This window comes from Choloepus didactylus, chromosome 10 (genome assembly GCF_015220235.1).
Source record: "Choloepus didactylus isolate mChoDid1 chromosome 10, mChoDid1.pri, whole genome shotgun sequence".
NCBI classification, from domain to species: Eukaryota; Metazoa; Chordata; class Mammalia; order Pilosa; family Megalonychidae; genus Choloepus; species Choloepus didactylus.
This window is the reverse complement of record NC_051316.1, coordinates 107,628,421-107,648,141: the sequence shown is the minus strand read 5'-3', so window position 1 is coordinate 107,648,141 and position 19,721 is coordinate 107,628,421. Positions and strand designations below refer to the sequence as shown.

The following is a 19,721-nucleotide window of genomic DNA, read 5'->3' as shown; positions in this document are numbered from 1 at the left end:
TGTCAACTGTAAGGGAATATGGCAGAGAGTGCCAATGATCTCCAACATCTAATTTTCAGCCTTCTTTGTAGTTGGGTGAGACTATGTGTTAATTTCATTTCCAGCCAATAGAATGAGACAGGAAGTGATGTTCACATCTTCCAAGTCTGGATCATAAACCCTTCCATGAACAATCCTTCCTCTTCCCTTATCTGCTGGCAGTGAGAACTCTGAAAATCTAGAGGAGTGTGACTCCAGAGACAGAGGAAACAAAGTCTTTAAATTGTTGCCCACATTGGATGGAGGCATGAATGAATGAACAGTAAACTTTTTATTGTGTTATGCTGTGAAAATTTTGGGACTGTTTAATTCAGCACTTATTCCATCCTGATTAATCCTTGAGGTCAGGCAGAGGCTAGGGAAACATCAGTCTGATCACTGAGGGTCTTGTACATGTGGCTGAGCAGTCAAAGATTTATCTTTAAGGTGATTGGGAACTATTGGAGGGTTGTGAGCAAGGATGTGGCTCAGATCTGTGGTTTAGGAAGTTCACTCTGGAAGCTGAGTGTGCAATGGGTTAGAACAAGAGGCAAGATGAAAGGTAAGACAATGGGCATGGAGAGAGGCATGAGTAGCTAGTGGTCTATATCTGCTGCCTGCTAGAGTGTGCTTAACTCTTATGGTCTTATTTATTTTTGTACACTGTGGACATTGTGGACAGCAAGAATACATTTATGGCTGCTGCATAAAATGGCATGAATGAATAAATGACTTCATCACTGCCATTTAAGTCTGACACTACACTCTGAGTTGACATGCATCACTCATTCAAAACTCACTACAGTAGCAGGAGGTAGATATCATGTTTCCATCTAATGGGTGAAGAAAGAGAGGATTAGGCAGATTGGGCTACTTCCTCAAAGATCTACAGAGCTGAGTCTCCAAGCCAGTTCTCAGGAACCCACACCCCTTTTATTACTCCTTTTATTACTGCCTTCTTGCTGAGTAATCTTAAGTAGGAAGGCACCTTTCTGGTTGAGTCCAACAGGCCCTCTGATGGAGAAGCCCTTCTGCTACATGCTGTTCAGTGGCTTGTTTCAAGTATACTTAGTGACAGGAAGTTTGGAACTCGCTGGGTTCAATGAGATTTGAAACTCTTTGGGTCCTCAGATATGGTGACCAAGGTTTTCATTTTACTGATGAGGGAACTGAAGCCCAGAGAAATGGGAAGGAAAGGATTAGCCAGGCCTGAATGATGTTCTTTGCCTCTCAGGGGGATGTCCCACGGAAGAAATATGTGGCCAAATCTCTTTGTAAACTTGTTAAGCTAGGCTTCCCGGCAAAGTCTTTATCGATGGCTCACTTTTGGCAGGATGTACCTTATCACTAGTAATACTTATGACAAATAAACCTGTAATGTATGAATTCCTAGTGCATGGCTCCCTGAAAAATGGTACATAACTATGTGGCAAGAAACGGCCTGGGAAGTGGTGCCGGCAGTCCTGGAGCCCTACTTCACCTGTGCCTTGTGATATTGCTTATTGCCTTGAAATTATTGGTAAGAGTTGACACTTGATACAATATTTGATTCCTGTGAGTCCAATGTGAAAATCCAACCCTTTATATTATCTCCAGAAGATAATGCCTTGTCCAAGATCACAATAGTTTGGCAGCAATGGAAGATCCAATCTCAAACCTCTTGTCTCCTATATTCCAAACCGGTGCAATGCTGAAGTTTCCTCTGTTCCCATATCTTCCTTATCTTCTCCATCTCCCTGCATAATTTAGACTGATGATGATGACGATAGCAACAGCAACTACCTTTCCTTAAATACATACTATATATCAGACACAATGCCACGTGCTATATAATAACAGTATGAACCATACAAAAGTATAAAAACTTACTATTCATGCAAATATTTACGGAGCTTTAATTAGATTGACTTATACAACTTACAATATTCACCTTATAAAGCAGCAATATCATAAGGCTCAGCATACTACTAAGTGCCAGGTAATTGGAATTAGGTGGCCAAGGAAGGCCTCTTTGAGATGACACAGCCTGACATCTGAATGGCCAGAAGGAGCAAGTTGTATTAAAATGAGAAGAGAGACCATTTCATGAAAAGGGAAATCCACACACCGGGCTCTGAGGAGGGAACCAGCTTGGCAATTTGGAAAACTGGAAGATCGCTTTTACGGCTGGAGCAGAGCGGTGGGACAAAGGAGTCTAGTTTGGAGATATAGGCAGGAACAAGACCATTGGGCTTTGTAATACAGGAGTAAAGAGTTTGGTAATTATCCTAAGGGTGACAAAGTCATTAATTGGTTTCAATTGGGAGTAGGGAGAAGCAAACGAGTTGTGATTTACAATTTTAAGGAGACTCTATCTGCCAGGTGGAAATGGATTATAGCGGTGTAAAAGAAGCAGCAAGGAGAGAAGGTGGGATTCTTCTTAAGTGACTCATGCAGGAGCTAATGATAGCCTTGACTAGAATGATAATGGTGGAATAAAGACAGGTGTACAGACTTAAGATTTATTTTGGAGGAATCTTGGTTGCTTCTGAGAGGCAGATGGCTCCCTATATTCCCAACAGCTGTGTTATGAAAGATCTCGATGTTTCAGAGAATGTTTGCTAACAGCCTCTCAGCTTACAGATGTGTGTGGAAACAGACAAGCATTTGCACTGCTTTCTTTGATATGTGTCTTGTCTCATGGGTAAGATACTACAAGTTGATTCTTTCTTTGCCTCCGAGCAGGACTCCTTTGCACGGTGGAGGCACTTGACTGGACGCAGTGTGCCAGCCCTGTTTCCCAAGGGGCCTGTCTTGTGTATAGGGGAAGACAGAGGCCAGAGATGCCATGATCTCCAGCAAATGAAACAGCTTCCAGGTCTAGAGATAATTAGGCAAAAGTCATACGGCTTCAGTGAGTAGAAAAAAAGGGCTATGATGGGCATATTCTTGGCATGGCTCTTCAGGATATACAAGGGCTTGCCCAGTGACCAGGAGAGCAGGGGCCACTGAGGAAAATGTCCTGGGAATCAACTGAATTATGGGGAGGAGGATGAGGAGGAGAGGAAAGGAGATTGGAGTCTGGGACAGTGCCCAGACTGCCTTTGTAGGCAAGCTCCCTAACAACGCTTTCTGGGGGAAGTCAGGGGCTGATTGAAGCTTAATTCAGATTGTCTGAATGTGCCTTAAGGAGACAGACTAAGGAATGATCTGGTGAAATGTACGGGAATCAAAGCTTGGCAAGGGCACAGTGGCAAATGAGCTGAGAAGTTAGGGGGAGATCCTGCCAAGACCCCCTTCCCCCTAGGACCACCCTCAGCGTATCCGGAGAAATCAGTCAAATGGACGGGACTGGATGGCTACCACACAATAGCGATGGGGGACCCCTGTGAGGGTTGGGGTCTTCCATTTACAAACAGGATTTGGGCCTCAACAGAGCATTAAAATGGGTCAGTGAAGGCACAGGGGAGGTGCTCAGTGTTTCTCAGCATCCTGTGGGTGACTCAGCAGTGCCAAATGCTATGCCCATTCCTGGACTCCACCCAGGGAATTATAGCCCTGCCTCTCACTTGGTGTGAAAGTCTCGGAGCAGGGAACGTGACATGATTTCAATGGGCCACCACACTGTAAGAACCTTGTAGAGAGTTCATAAAAATCATTAAGTCCTGAAAACATTCCCTGCCCTTGCCCTTGAGCAGCCATGTTTTCCAATGCCATGTCTTTCCTCTCTTAGGCATTTGTAGTAGTCTTCTCTGAATGTCTACCTGGATTTATCCATGTCTCCACTCAGGTAGTCAAATCTTCATCAACCTCTTTCTGTGGGCCGCACCTGGATTAGAAGCTGGAAAGAACATGATATATGGAACCTCCCGTTTATATGTAATCTCTGTCCTGCCTTCTCATCAATTTTGTGACCAAATTTATAAAAAGCTCCTTACAGTTTCCAAAGAGTTTTAAGCAATATGTCTCTGCATCTTACTCTATTGTAAAGTGGCTATCAACATCCCTGACTGACAGGTGAGACAACTGAGGCTCAGAGAGCTAAAGAGACTGGCCCAAAGTCACACAGTGAAGTTGGTGGAGGAGACGGGCCTGGCACCTGGTTCTCTTAAATTCCCATCCAATCTATCCACCCCTGCAATTTCGCCTTCTTTATCTTGTTTTCTCATTCTGCCACATCAGTAAGTAAAACAATATAACATTCCCCGTTTCCTGTGTTCACCCAATCTGGATATAGCCTCTTGTCTGCTTCACTTAGCTCATCAGAGGCAAATTCTCATCTGGAAAAATTTCATTTCTTAACATTTCTAGTCTCATGGACTGCCCACCCCAACTGCATATTTTCTAATCCAATAACCCCCAGCTATTCAAAATGATTATATCTATATCTATTTCTATATCTATATAACTATATCTATATCTATATCTATCTACACCTTGTCATTTCACACTTGTCTGTTCCTTTGTTAAAGGTCATTTTCCTATTCCAACTGTGCTCCCCAACCTTTGACTGGAAAACTCTACCCATCCTTCAAGCCTCAGAGATCTGCCCTTGACTCCCAAGTGGGTTGAATGGATTCTCTCTACTCCTAGAGCCCCTCTCTATGTTTCCCCCATCATAGCACTCACCAGACTATATTATAATTGTCTATTCACATGTCTTGCCTCTGTCTCCAGCCCGTAAGCTCCTTGAGGGAAGAGACTTCATAGCTCTAACATTTAATGCAGAGATTGACCCATAAGAGCAGGTACTGAGGAAATATTCCTTACCTTGATCAGAAATTACTAATTACATAGAGATAGTCTCATTTCCAGACAATTAAGTCTTAATGATTAACCGTTTTCTTGCTTCCAGAGCAAGAAATTTTACAAACAATAAATTGTACAAGTCCTAAGTATTCAGTTAGGTGAATTTTGACATTTATATATACGTGTGTTAACTACCACCTTAATGAAGGTATAAGCCATTCCTTCTATATTTTCTCCCTTGCTTCCAAACCCACAAGAGTATTATTCTTTTTTTTCATTCAGTACATATTTATTGAGCACCTATTATTTGTCAAACACTGTGAGAACTCTATATTAGAATAGCAACAAAAACTTAATTGAGTACTCCAGAATATGTATAACCCTTCAAAAATACTTTTGTATTTAACCCTACCCCATTCATTGTTTTAACGTGTACAAAGTCACCTGTCTACATTTGTCTTCCACATATAAGCCACCAGAGTCCCAACTTTCTGTGAAATCACTTTCTGCGAGCCATCCCATATTTTTCATTTTTTCAGTCATTTTCAATCTCATGGAACTCCTGTTGTACCATTTCTCTGTTTACTCTCCTTTCAGGCTTTTACAATGGACTGTACTTCTATTGGTCCTAATTCCTCTCTTCAAACTCCAACTTCAATCCCATCATAAGCTGGCATTTTTTTCATCTACTCTTCAAAGTCTTTATGGTTTTCAACCAAATTATACTAAAACTTTAATTAATCAACTGACAATTTGGTTGAAATTAATCAACTAAATTTTCTTTGCTTCTACATGTTTATCCAAGTTCACATTTTTAATTAGTCCTTTAGAATCTTACCTCATGCCTCCCCAGAAACAGGAGTATTTTCTTTTTTTTTTTTTTTTCCTTTCGTATTTTATCATTTGGGAAAACTCTTCACTTCTACCAAGGGGTAACTGAGAGTGGTTCCTAAATGATCATATGGTCTAAAACGTAATGAGCATTCTGTTTGAATATAAGGAATACTTGGTTAAAGTTAAATATTCATTGAAAAAAGTACATATTAAAACCAAACTCAATGGAATAGAGAACATTCAGAAGATACAAACTAATTTTTTTGTGGTGGTAACATATATAACAAAATTTGCCATTTTAACCATTTTTAATGTACAGTGGCAATTTTTTTTTACAATGTTGTGCTACCATCACCATCTATTACTAAAACTTTTGTATGACTCCAAACTCTTTACAAGTAACTTATTATTGTAAATAAAACTTTATTTCTTTTATTTGTTAAAACAGTCACATCCATATAAATGAAACTATTTTACCATAGTGCATTCATTTATTTCGGCTCTTGACATCTTGTGGCATCCAGGATCCTGGCTGAAAGGTTTTACCAGTGCTAGTGGGATCCTCTGAGGGTTTTTCCTTTCACAGGATGGAGCAGAGACATGCCCTTTAATTTGAGTTTGAACCGGTGGGGCGAAGAGTTCCTCTTTGCTCTCTTACTTAGCAGTTTTTCTTTTTCATAAAGTTCTTTGCTTTTGATCTTCATTTCTTCTCTATATTTTTCCTTCTTTAGTACTTCCTCCATAGGTTGAACCTTTCTTGTTCTTCTAATCCAAGCTTCCCACTCTGTTGGAATATCCTGTATTTCATAGCCTACTTCTTTGATATTTGCTGCTTCTACAATTCTTTTCTCTCGAATAGTTTGTCCTCTCCAGTTCTTGTGCTCCGAGATATAATAGTACTTGTTCCCAAATTGGTCCGTGCCCACGTGCTGCTTCACTTCCTTTGACAGCGCTCTCCACAAGCCGTGGAACAAACTCTGAGACCAACCCATGCCGTCCAGCCTGCTCCCAGCTTGAGCAGCATCAGGACCTGCCGGTGCAAAAGGAAGAGCACCCCAACTGCTCAAGAGCATTCTTCTTAACACTGTAGTCTAGGCTCAGCATCCCAGTTTTAAACCAATGTCTGAATGTGAGCCTCTACCTACAGGTACAAACCTTGATCCCAAGGACCATAATGGGCACAGCCAATTGGCAGAATCAGGGCAAATGACGCAATGGATAGCATCGTTCTTCTGGGGAGAAATGGCCCTGGCTGTGATGGATTGTTAGCTGAATACGACTGTGTGTCTTTCTCATTCATGGTCACTGGCAAATGCCAAACCCTCTGGTCCCCTGGCCTAAGCAGAGAAGTCCCAAGGAATTGAAATCAGCCAGAGACAGATATGTGAGCCCAGGTCTTAAATCATCCTTAGGCTTGTGGCCTGGTTTTTATTTAGTCCTGGAGGATGTCTTTCCCTTCCTTGGATTCGGAGCCAATGTTTCTTTTCCTACTGATTTATGACCTCCTATAAATTAACAGGGGCCTTTCAACCAGGAACTTAGCATCCTGAAGGCATGAATCTTCCATACTTAATTCTTCCCTGAGGAAGCCAGAGTTAGCTCTCAATTACACACAGGGATGGAGAGGCATGGTGGCTGAAGGGATACAAATGTTATTTATATTTAAGTTGGAATCATCACAGCAAGTCTCAGGAAGGGAATAGTTAGATCTGAATCCTAGATCTTAAAACTTTGCCTGCTTTGGGCAGAGGGAAGGGCCTTACCACGTCTTTAGGTGCGTTAAATACAAGTTTATTGAACACCTCCCATGAAACGAGAGACTGAGAGACAAAGGAAAACAGTGTCTACTCTCAAAGCATTTTCAGCTAGTGGTGTAGACAGCCACATCTATAACTATAGTACAAGGTAATATTTTCCACTTGTCTGGAAATTATTTTTACCACTTTTTAGTGACTCGGGCATTGAAAGTCATAATAAAAGGGAAAAAAGGCACTAAATTACAATTTGCACCATCCAATGCAAAATTTCTTTTATTCATTTCTTCTTTTATTTAATCAAATATTCACCAACTATTTCTAGATGCCATACCCTGTGCCATGGTCTAGAAATAAATAATGTAAAGAAGAAGAGGTGATCCCTGTACTCCAGGAGTTCACAGACAGTATAGCTGAGTATTTGTGGACTGTACTCTACCAGTTGTACATCAGCTGGATAGGGGAATGGAATGAAATGGAGACCCCCATTTTTTTAAAAAAAATCAGTTTTATTGAGATATATTCACATATCATACAGTCATCTGTGGTGTACAATCAACTACTGTTCACAGTACCATCACATAGTTGTGCATTCATCACCCCAGTCTATTTTTTGAACATTTTTCTTATACCAGAAAAGGTAAAAATAAAAATAAAAAATAAAAGTAAAAAAGAACACCTAAATCATCCCCCCCACCCTATTTTTCATTTAGTTTTTGTTCCCCATTTTTCTACTCATCCATCCATACACTGGATAAAGGGAGTGTGATCCACAAGGTTTTCACAGTCACACTGTCACCCCATGGAAGCTACATAGTTATATAATCATCTTCAAAAATCAAGGCTACTGGGTTGCAGTTTGACAGTTTCAGGTATTTACTTCTAGCTATTCCAATACACTAAAACCTAAAAAGGGATATCTATATAGTGCATAAGAATGCCCACCAGGGTGACCTCTCAAATCCATTTGAGGAGATTGCCATTTTTGAGGCAGAAAATTCACTTTTAGTTTCTATTGCCCTTAAGCTGAATTTTTTTCTTACTGAGGAAGGAAAAAGTAAGCTATGGTAGAAATGGCTCAGGACTAGGAGTCAGGAGGCCTGGCACCTATTTCTAGCTTCTTTGCATATTAGCTACTGATTTTATAAAAGTTGTTTAAACTCTTAGCCCCAGATCCCTCACATATACAATGGGAGTGATGCTTACCTTCCAAACCACCTGTGTGCGTGCATGTGTGTGTGTGTGTGTGTGTGTTTGGTAAGGATCATCTGCTGTACAATTCATTCATTCTTCTATACATTCTATTCTTCTAGTCATTCTTTCTTCCATACATTTACCACTCATTCGTCTAAACATACATTCATTCATTTATCCTAGTTTCTTACAGTTGCTCTAATAAATTACCTCAAACATGATTATTTAAAACAACAGAAATTTACTGTCTCACAGTTCTGGAGACCAGAAACCCAAAATCAGTATCACTGGGTCAAAATCAAGGTGTCAGAAAAGCCAGAGTGTCTAGGAGAGAATCTTTTCCTTGCTTCTTTCAAATTCTGGTGACTGCCAGCATTCTTTGGTTTGTGACCACACCACTACCCTTTCTGCCTCCATGATCACACTTATAAAAACCAAGTGATGGTATTTAGGGCCCACCTAGATAATCCAGTTTAATCTCTCCATCTCAAGATCCTTAATCATTTCTGCAAAGTCCTTTTTTGTCACACAAGGTGACATAGTCACAGTTTCTGGAGATTAGGATGTGGGCATCTTTGTGGGGTCACTGCTTGGCCCACCACATCCAGTATTTATGTGTTTGGCACTTTGAGAGCAGATGAAGTATATGGCCTAAGAATTGGAGGGATATGGTCCTGAGCACTTCCTACCACTTCCTAGCTGTGATCTTCGGCAAACTATTTCCACTATAATAAAATGCATCAAGTGAGATTGCATGCATAACTTCATTACTATGAAGCAAGTACCCAGCAGATACCAGAAAATATTGATATTAGGTATTCATGTTATAGAGTTGGATGATCTCGTCCCTGCCATCAGAGAACTCAAAATCTTTTTGAGTAAATGTGAAATAAACAGTTTAAATAAACAATTTCAATGATGTTCAGTAGCTATTATTACCAAGAGAAGTTCAGGGCTTGGAAAACCAGAGTTGGGGCATTTATCCTGCATGATTGGAAGGGGATGGTATCTGGGAGGAATCTGGGTGGATGAGAAGTAGTTAACTGTCAGAGAAAGAAAGCCCAGGTGGGACAACATTTGCAAAGGAAGGGCATGATAGAGTGTGAGACTCACTGGGGAGCAGTCCATAATCAGGCGCATCACAGGGGAGATGCTGGGAGCTAGACCACGTGTGGCTTTTAGTGTCAGGCAGGGCTGACTTCGTGGGTGTATGGCCTGTGAAGGGCCCCATGCCTGTTTCAATGCTCTGCTCTTGCCACCTTGAAATTCTTAATAATTTTTAAACAAAGGGTCTTGCATTCTCATTTGTTGCTGTGCCCCACAAATTATGTAAGCAGCCCTGGTGCCAGGAAAGAGTTTAGGCTTTTGCTTAAGGACAACATATTGTCATTGAAGGATTTTAATCCAAGGAGAACATGGTCAAACTAGGGTTTTAGAAACATCAATTGCAAGTTGTTTCTGGGGACACTGATGGTTGGGAAGTCAGCATAGAAGCTATTTTAATAATTGAGATTAGAGGGTGTTAAGGGTCTGGCCGAAGGCAGAAAGAGAAGTGGTAAGAAGGCGGCACCGATTTCAGAGATATTTAGTTGGTAGAAGTGGTGGGATATGATAACTGGATGCTAAATGTAAAGAGAAGAGAGAGGATCAGGATAACGTCCATCTTTTTAGCCTGAGTGACCCAGCGAAAGGGGGGCCACTGATGGGACAAGGAACTTAGGTGGAATGGCAGGACATTCTGTAAGGAAAAGTGCTGTTTCGTTGCAAAATTGCATTTTGTTCCTTTCCTTCTCTCCTTCTTTCTGTTTACTCTCCCCCCTTTCTCCTGCTCTCCTTTCTCCTTCTGCTTCTCCCCTTCCTATCCTTGTTCCTTCTCTTTCTTTCCCTCCTTTCCTCCATAAAGCTAGGAGATTTTATAAGCCAAGAGGAAATTGAGACTGATTTTAGAGCTCCCAGAAAGTGGCTTTACTTCTCTGCCCCCCAAACAGCTCTCAAGGTGCCAGTCTCCTTCCTACCTAGTTGTCTTTTTCCCTAACTATCTGATCCCTGTTTCTGGAAGGCTTTTGTCTAACTTCTTCCTGCACACATACACGTTTCCCCTACTTATGTCCTCCCCATTCTTCAGGATGTATTTAGTTGACTTGTCCTCAGGAAAGTCTTCACTGTTTTTAAGCATTGCCTTCCCACACGTAGTTCATCCCTTGTTATATGCTTCCTAGATTTCCTGTACTTTCCATTTTCAGCATTATGGATGCTTATTTGTGTAATGCCTTTCTTTGCCATTAATCTAGAAGCACCAAGAACCAAAAAAACATGACTCTTTTGTTCACTGTGATATCTCTTGGGTTTATCACAGAGCCTGGCACATAATTATTGCTAAATAAATATTTCCTTGATAAAATAATATAAATGAATGAATGAGTGTTGAATAAATACAGTAGGCTATGAAAATAACTTAAGGCATCAGTTCCAGGCACACAGACGGCGTAAGGCAAAGGACTTGGGAAGGATGTGTTCGCAAACCCTGTAAAATGGGTCTCTGGTCTGGAAGATCTAAGGACAGTGGATGTGACGGTGGAATATTAGACTGCCCGAACACAATAATAATTGTTTATTGTTCGCCAATTTAAAATTTATATGCTACTTTCACCTGGATTGTCTCATGGGCTCTATACAGCAATCGTGAATTAGAATTACTATTACTAACTTCAGATGGCAAAACAGAGGCTTGGGGACGTGGTGTCAACTGCCCAAGGTGTCACAGAGACTCCGTGGCGAGGATGGTATGTGTATTTGACTCTGAAGCCTGTGATTTTTTTCACCGACCTCAGTGCCTCTCAAGCAAATACTGGCACTGACTATGCACCAATTCTATTCCAGGCCCTGTGCTCTGTTCCGGGGCTACAGAAATAAATTTTGATGTGAGACAAAGATAGAAGGACACGGAGTGGGCACATACCCCATGTGAAAGAAGCTCCTAGAAGGGAGCCATGGAGGCAGCACTGGGGTTGGCACTACATCTAGGACTAGGGGGCAAAGAGCCAGGCAGGGTCAGCACCTTCCAGAGAGACAGGGCTAATCCCTGGCGAGCCAGGGTGGCGGAAAGCTTGGGGAATAACTTCAGAGGCAGACAGGGAGGGCCTTGGCCTTGCTGCTTGGCTGCCGACAGTCACAGCTTCTAGCTGCCCACAGCAGTCAGGGATGACGGGAGCTGCCTTCAATCCTTCCTTGGCCTTTTGACTTCCTTCCAGTCCTCCCTCTCCTTTCCCCCCGGCACCGTCTCTTCCTGGACACACATCTCAGGCTTCTTCTTTTGTCCTTGGTTATGATAAGGAGACAGGGGACAAGAACTTAAAGTTGCAGTGAAGATTCTGTAGAGAAGCAGAGAAAGGAAATATGTGTATTAAGTCAAGTTTATGCTGCATGGAAAAGTCACCCTGACCTTAATGGTCGAAACCCTAATTGTGGGATGCCAGTCAGCATGGCTGTGCCTTCACATATGTGTGGGAGTGGGTATTTGGGTTGTGTTGATAAGGTATCTTACAGAGGAACCTAATTTCTTCATTCATTGTGGAGGAGGGGAAAGTGTGTGGACTTGGAATGAGACATAATTTGATGTGATTTTCCATTCTACCTTTTAACATAAGATATTGGCGAACTGTTTCTTCATGCTGTATTCCTCATCAAGTGGGGACAGCAAGTAGTACCTACCTGTTTTAGTTTCCTGGCAACTAAAACAAAAACTATGCAATGACTCGGCTTAACAGCAGGAATTTATTGGCTCACAGTTTCAGAGGCCAGAAGGCTTGCTTCCTCCTGGAATTGGTATCTTCTGGCTGACCAGCAATCTTTGAGTTTCCCTGGCTTTTCCTCACGTGGCAATGCACATGGCAATGTCTTCTCCTTTCTCCTCCAGGTTCCATTGAAGTCTGGCTTCTGGCTGCTCACTCTGGCTTTTTGCTTGATCTGACTTTCACTCTGCTTATAAAGGTGTCTGATAATCGGGATTAAAACCCAGCCTGATTCAGCAGGGCCATACCATATCTGAGGAGACATTTTGAAGATATCTTATTTGTATTATAAATGTGGACCAAGACCAAGAGCATGCCCAAACTGGGGTCACAGTTCAATTCATCACACTGCCTTATGGGATGGTTGTGAAAATTAAATTACAGGATGTGCGGTAGGTACTTAGTCCTGCATCTGTTACATGCCTGCTTTTTGCTAATGGGGAGCTGTTTGTATAATAGTTCATTCAACACAAATTTACTCTGAACTTCTAGATACCAGGTGAAGAACTTACAAAAGAAAAATAAGTTACAGACCTTGCTCTTAGCAACTAGTTAAGAATGGAGACAGATATATTAAAAAAATCTGAAGAGCTGGAAGTAATAAGATAGAAAAATGATAAAGAACTTTGGGACCACAGAGGAAAATGAAATTTTACTGCAACTTAATTTGACTTAGGGGATAGAGGGCATCAGAGAAGATGTCACAGAGGGAGAAACATGTGAGACTTGGGTAATGAGTGAAGTTCTCTGCCAAAGACATCCAGGGAAAAGGACTCTCTTGCACAAGGACATAGAGACATCCAATAACTTGGTCAACATGAAGGTGCCCTTGCAATGTCTCTTTATCAACCTGGATATAAGGGTGGTATTGGGGACTTTGGTTTCGGCTGGGAAGAGATCTTGGGAGACTTGTGGGGACCAGTATGAAATGAAGTGTTCAGAGGATTTAGAGCAGGATTTTGGAGACAGAGATCTGGGTTCAAATATAGTTGCACTGATTTGCTTTCTGGTTGTGCTACCTCAGGCAAGTTACTTAACCTCTTTGGGTCTCAGTTTCTGCAAAATAATGGTAACAAATACCAACTTCAGAGGCTTGACATGAAGATGGAGTTACAGCATTTAGAGCTGTAACTGCCACCTAGTGAGAATGACCATAATGTGTGTGTGTGTGTGTGTGTGTGTGTGTGTGTGTGAAAGAGAGAGAGAGAGAGAGAGAGAGAGAGAGAGAGAGAGAGAGAGAGGGCGGGAGGTAGGGAGAGACAGAGTTTGTACTATAAGTATTACAAGCATTTCTAACTGCTTATTCTCTGGCAGAAACTTTGCTAATTCTTATGTATGCATGATCATGTGAGATGGTTTCTATTAAGCCCGTTTTACATATAAGGAAAATAAAGGCTCAGGGAGGTTAAGTAAATATCCTAGGTCACATGGATAGAAAGTGGCAGAGCCAGGATTTGAACTAGGTTGCTTGATGCCAAAGCACCTGAATATTGTCCTTTCAATACTCAGCCAAGTGCAAACTACCCCTCTTGGCCTTAAGCCACTCTCTGTGGCTCAGTTTTCAGTTAATATGCAGCTCAATCAGAATTAGACCCTTTAAAGCATGAAATACCCAAAATAGTAAGCTGTGTCTCTTGAGGGTATGTGGGGCCTCACCCAAGGCTTTTTTCAGAGTCTTGGAGGGAAGAAAAAAAAGGCAAGGAGATGGCTTTATCCAAAAGAGTGACAAACGTTTTCCTGGGGCAACCTCCAGAGATGGGGTGGAGATTCTGAGCATAGTTGTTTCAAACTTTTTCACTCAAGTTTTCATTCTTGTTTCAGGGCCTGTGCAAGACTGGATCACTGGGTCTTGAACAAAAATAGAAAAAGGAAAAAGCTTTAGACTACAGGCCTAAGGAAACCATTTCATGGTGTCCATTGCACATGATGCTGCCCACGTTTATATAGCAAACCAGATGCTGCCTTCCTTATTCCCAGGAGTGTCTCTTACATAGGGAAGCCACAGGGAATAAGAAAGAAGTTTTGGAGGAAGGTGGGCTTTGGCTTGGGTATTTGCTCTGCAAAATGAGTTCCTAGAATTGTTTCAGTTGAATGTCCGTTGTTTTAGCAGCTGTGGTGTACCTCGCTTGTGTTAGGCACTGGAGGGGCTCCTATGCTAGTGGGAGTTATATTCTCTATAATATGATATATAAGTAATATATTTTCTATATTATGATATGATTATGGGGTTTGTCCAAAGTACAGAATTAGCACAAAGAATGGCCTGATGAACTAACTATAGGACGATTTTCTCCTTTTTCAAGTCCTAGCTTCAACATGAAGAAAAAGTCTTTCAAAATGATTATTTTCCACTGCAGAAGGCTGAGTAAATACAGAGATTCATAGCAAGGAGAATAAGTGGGTCAAGGTACCTATTACTAAAGAAACTTGTTGGCAAGTTCAAGTTCCATCTTCTCTTCTTTTAACATAGACATAACTTCCACAACTCCCTCAGATGCTCTGTCTAAATTTTCTCTAGCTGGAAGCAGAGCAATGGAAATTGCAAGGGCACAGTGGTTTACTTTTAACATGAGACCTTCGGAGAATTCAAAAAGACTTTGGTTTAAAGTAGGGAAATAAAAACGACTTTACTTTATGCACCTTCCTTAAATCATCTGAAAATGATAGAACATTAAAAAAACAGAAGAGTAAATAAACATTGCTCTATCTTAATCAAGAGTGGGATCAGTTATAACCCCAAATCACTAATATACTAACATTAACATATTCTTACCCAGTTCAATGTAGCCTAGTACCTACCAAGGAGAGTGGATACTGAGAACACAAGTGTGATCACTTGGACCTGGAGCTGGGTACAGAATTTCCTAGAGGTGTCAAAATCCAGAAAAGACTTCGGTGATCCTTCAGTTAGTATAGGAGAAACTAACGTTGTGGGCAGCTCTAGAAGAAGAGTGGGCCAATTCTGAGGGAGACTACCAGCCTAGAGGCAGGCTCTATATAATGGCATTTGCATTTGTTTATGATTCAGACCACCAGCTCCCCATTTAACACACACATACTGGTCACTCTATTTCTAAGAAAGAGGAGGGTAAAGGAGAGATCAACCACGGTTATTTTAGGATTACAAATTAGAAAACTTGTAACATGAAGAGTTTGTATGGGAGTCAAACTGATTTCTTAAATACCTAAAACAGAAAGAACACATGCCCCTTGGAATGGAAATGTTAAATTTGAGGAAGTGTGTTTCAGAATACAAATTCAAAGATGCATAACATCTTTACCCCCTCAATATATACTGTATGTGTGTGTGTATATAATCTATATATATCAGAAAGAAATAAGCTAAAAATGTAAATGTTTGCATACTGTACTGGTTTGAAACTGTTATGAACCCCAGAAGAGCCATGAGCTTTTAATCCAAACTTTTTGGGTGGAAACTTTTGATTGAGTGTTTCCATGGAGATGTGACTCACCCAACTGTGGGTGAGATATTTGATTAAATTATTTCCATGGAGATACAACTCTGCCCATTCCGGGTGAGTCTTAATTAGATCACTGGAATCCTTTAAGAGAGCTCATGGAAACAAGGAGCTCAAAGAAGCTGAGAGAGACATTTTGGAGAGAAGCTAAGATACATAATCCAGAGTTTGCCCCAGGGAGAAGCTAAGAGCTGACACAGACCCAGATCTCCACTGGGAGATGTAGACAGAAGGATGTTTGGAGATGCTAAGCTAAGAGATGAAACCCAGAGTTTGCCCCAGAGAAGCTAAGAGAGGACTCCCAGATGCTTAGAGAGAAATGCCCCAGGAGAACCAAGCAGAAAGAGAAAGAAGCTAACAGAGACAGAAGCCAAGAGACATTTTGGAGAAAGCCATTTTGAAACCAGAACCTAGGAGCAAAAGACAAGCAGACACCAGCCACATGCTTTGCCAGCTGACAGAGGTGTTCCAGACGCAATCGGTATTTCTTCAATCAATGTATCCTCTTGTTGATGCCTTAGTTTGGACACTTTTATGGCCTTAGAACTGTAAATTTGTAACCTAATAAATTCCCTTTATAAAAGCCAGTCCATTTCTGGTATTTTGCTTAATGGCAGCTTTAGCAAACTGGAGCACATAGCTACAACACAAGCAAAAGAATAATTCATGAACAAAAAATAGCATACATCACAGGAAGAATAGTTCAGTTTTAAACAAAGAGATTTCTAGTTTCCAATAGTCTCAAGGAAATGAGTCACTTTGGTATCTCTCTTGCATAAAAATAATAAACCATAGGATGTAATGCAGGAGTTCTAGTAAAAAAGAAATGATAACAGAAGGTGAAGGGATCTCAAGAAATAAAGAAACAAAAACTGTAAAGTATTTCATAGATACATACAAATAGCCATGTACACTGTCCCCAAAATAGAATAAACTAAACTCAAACCCTAGTCAAGGATGAGATTTGCTTGACAAATATATAATAAAATAGAATGGAAGAAGGCCAAATTTTGAAGATTGTCATACATGTGGAAAAACACACTGAGAAGCTACAAAGTTCATATTTTAGAATTATGAAAATATTAGAATAGAAAAATAGAATTCAACAAAAAGAATTTAAAAATAGAAAAAATAAGATCATGTTAATAAAATAAAGGTGACTTGTCAAAAGGAAACATAATCATACCATATGCCATGAAAGTTTTATATAAAATGATAAGCATGAAAACATGCCCTGGTAAATTTATTACATTTCAAGGAAAGTAATAATCAAAAAGAAAGTAATATAGAAAGGAAAATTTCAGGTTTGCCTATTTCTCCATATGAAATGCCAGAAGACAGTGGAGCAGTGTCCATAAAGTCCAGAAGGAAGGAAAGAGAACCCCCAAATTTTATACTCAGAGTAGCTTAACCTTGAGCTATTAAGGCAACAGACCAATATCCTCAAATACACAGAAAATCAGCCTAAAGCAAGGAAAAACCTCTTTGGAATTAAGGAAAAAGAGATACTAAAAAAATAGAAGCAACCAATGAAAAGATGAAATAAACAACTTGGTGTATAGAGAAGCTGTGGTAAAAAGGATTGATTGTGAACATTAAATTCATTTAAATACATAATGATTGAGTGTTATCATTACTTAATAAACTAAAATGTTATAAAACTCGACAATGGAAAATAACATTTTAAATCAGGAAATGGGGCAAAGCATGGAGTCAATGGACGGTGTTTAGAGTTGAAGCATATAATTTAAAAAATTTTTTTTCTTTTTTTATTAGAGAAGTTGTGGGTTTACAGAGCAATTATGCATAAAATACAGGATTCCTATATGCCACCCTATTATTAGCACCTTGCATTGGTGTGATTCATTTATTATAATTGATGTCTCCAATCTCTATGTTATCATAATTTTTTCCCTTTTAACTTTAGAAAGAATTTCAGTAAGTTGAATCTAATATTGGAAATATGCTTTTATTTGAAGTTTAATAACTCCTTTAATTCCATGTTCAGTTCTATTTTCTGTTGAATTCCACAACAATAGAAATTATCTTCCAATCCTTTATGTTTTAAATAACATATATTGAATGTACTTTCTGTGACAGGTGAGTTATCAGTAACAACTAGTCTCAAAAAATGTAGGCATTTGTGATTTTTCCCCTGAATTAAATATTTGTAAATTTTAAGTTCCTCCACAAGTAGAGGAACTAATCTTTTAGAACCATAGAATTCATTAATGAAACAGTGGCATAGGAGTCAAATAGAAATAGACCAAAATGAAATTCAATGAAGATAAAGGAGAAAGAATAGTGAAGAAAGGTTGACAAGTGGAGATGAGGAAACATGTACTGGATCTTAGGACTACTCAATACAATAATAAGCCATAATCAATGGTGAAGGAGAAAGTCATAGGCAATTAGCATTACAACTTTGAACACTGCAGAGCCCAACAACACTTCTTATAGGTCCAAGGCCTCTTATTCCATCTGATACTAAATGGATTCCCATATATTTAACCTTTTCAGTGTTTATCAACAAGTCATCAGGACAAATTTGATGGAATCTGCTTCTACCTGTTGAAATCTTTATTTAAGAAAAACTAGATGTTACTCTTTCAAGAGTTCTTTCACTGGGCTCTGGATTCATCCAGTGTTTTCTCAATTTTTTTGCAGTTTTTTTTTTTTTTTTTTTTTTTTTTTTGCATATACTATATGAATAAGCAAATATGATAAATATTTTATTAAGGGTATTGAGGATGGGTAGAATGAGATATGTTATGCTGGGTAAAGATAGCTACAATTATGCATTAAAATTCTGTTTTCCTGATGGCTGTAAGCTCAGGAAAGGGTATGAATTCTATGTTTTGTGTGCATGTGTTTTGTGTGTGTTTATTCACCATACTGCAGAATCTGGCAGAGTACTTGCTATATGGTAGTATAAGAATCAATAAATAAGAATTTGTGAATTGAATGAATGGGTGAATGAATGAATGGATGAATGAGGTATGCATGAATGATTATGCCGTCTTCCCAAGGTCACCAAACAAGGACGGGATAGAGCTAGGATTTGAACCTCAGCTTGCCTGATTGCAAAGGTCCCTGCTTTCTGCTATATCATACTTCCTTCCCTAAATTCTGAATCTTTTTGCTGTAATAACCATGTCTCCTTTAATATCTTTTCTCTGATTGAGCTATCTCAATAATTTCTAATATTTGTCTTTAACCTGACCTTAAATGCTACTAATACTTAAATATAGCTTCCCTGACAGTCATTTCCACTACGAGATAGAGAGAGAGCTTTGCTCCCTCCTCTAATACAGCACTTTTCACACCATACTGTAGTCAGCTGAGACATCTATATCCAAGTAGACTTTAATAGTGAATGTTTCTTGATTGGTAGGGTTAATGATTCATCAGATCCTTCTTCAATCTGTAGTCTTTGCTCTAGATTCTTCTGGGATTGTTTATGTCTTTCTAAAATTACTATAATCATATTAAATCCTGATGTTTCCCCTCAAAGAATTTGATAATTGTTTTGTTTTGCTTGGAACCATGTCTCATTTGAGTCATCTAAACAATTCATGCCCCTGCTTTCCCCTTAGTGATCTTTCTCTAAATTCATCTATTATAAATTTGGGCTTGTTTGTTTTTTGACTTTTCTGCTTTTGATATGATTCCACGGCCCCTAAGTAGAGGAATTTTCTAGAAAACACAGGCTGGACTTCAGGGGGGCGGTTAATAATGCATGATTTTTTAAATATATTCTTAGCATATAGTTAGATGTTTATGAGAATGTGTGAATAGAGAAAGAAAGAGGAGCAGGGAAGGAAAACTAAACTTGAGGAAGCTGGAAAGAGGCAGCAGAACAGATAGAGATCAATAATAATGACCATAGTTAATCACAGCTTCAACTTACTAAGTAATTACCA

At 39.8% G+C, this 19,721-nt stretch overlaps 1 pseudogene; it reads right to left on the bottom strand.

Moving 5' to 3' along the window:
* Positions 1-6,067: 6,067 nt before the first annotated feature.
* On the bottom strand, positions 6,068-6,572 carry LOC119545104 (annotated as a pseudogene).
* Between the last annotated feature and the right edge of the window lie 13,149 nt (positions 6,573-19,721).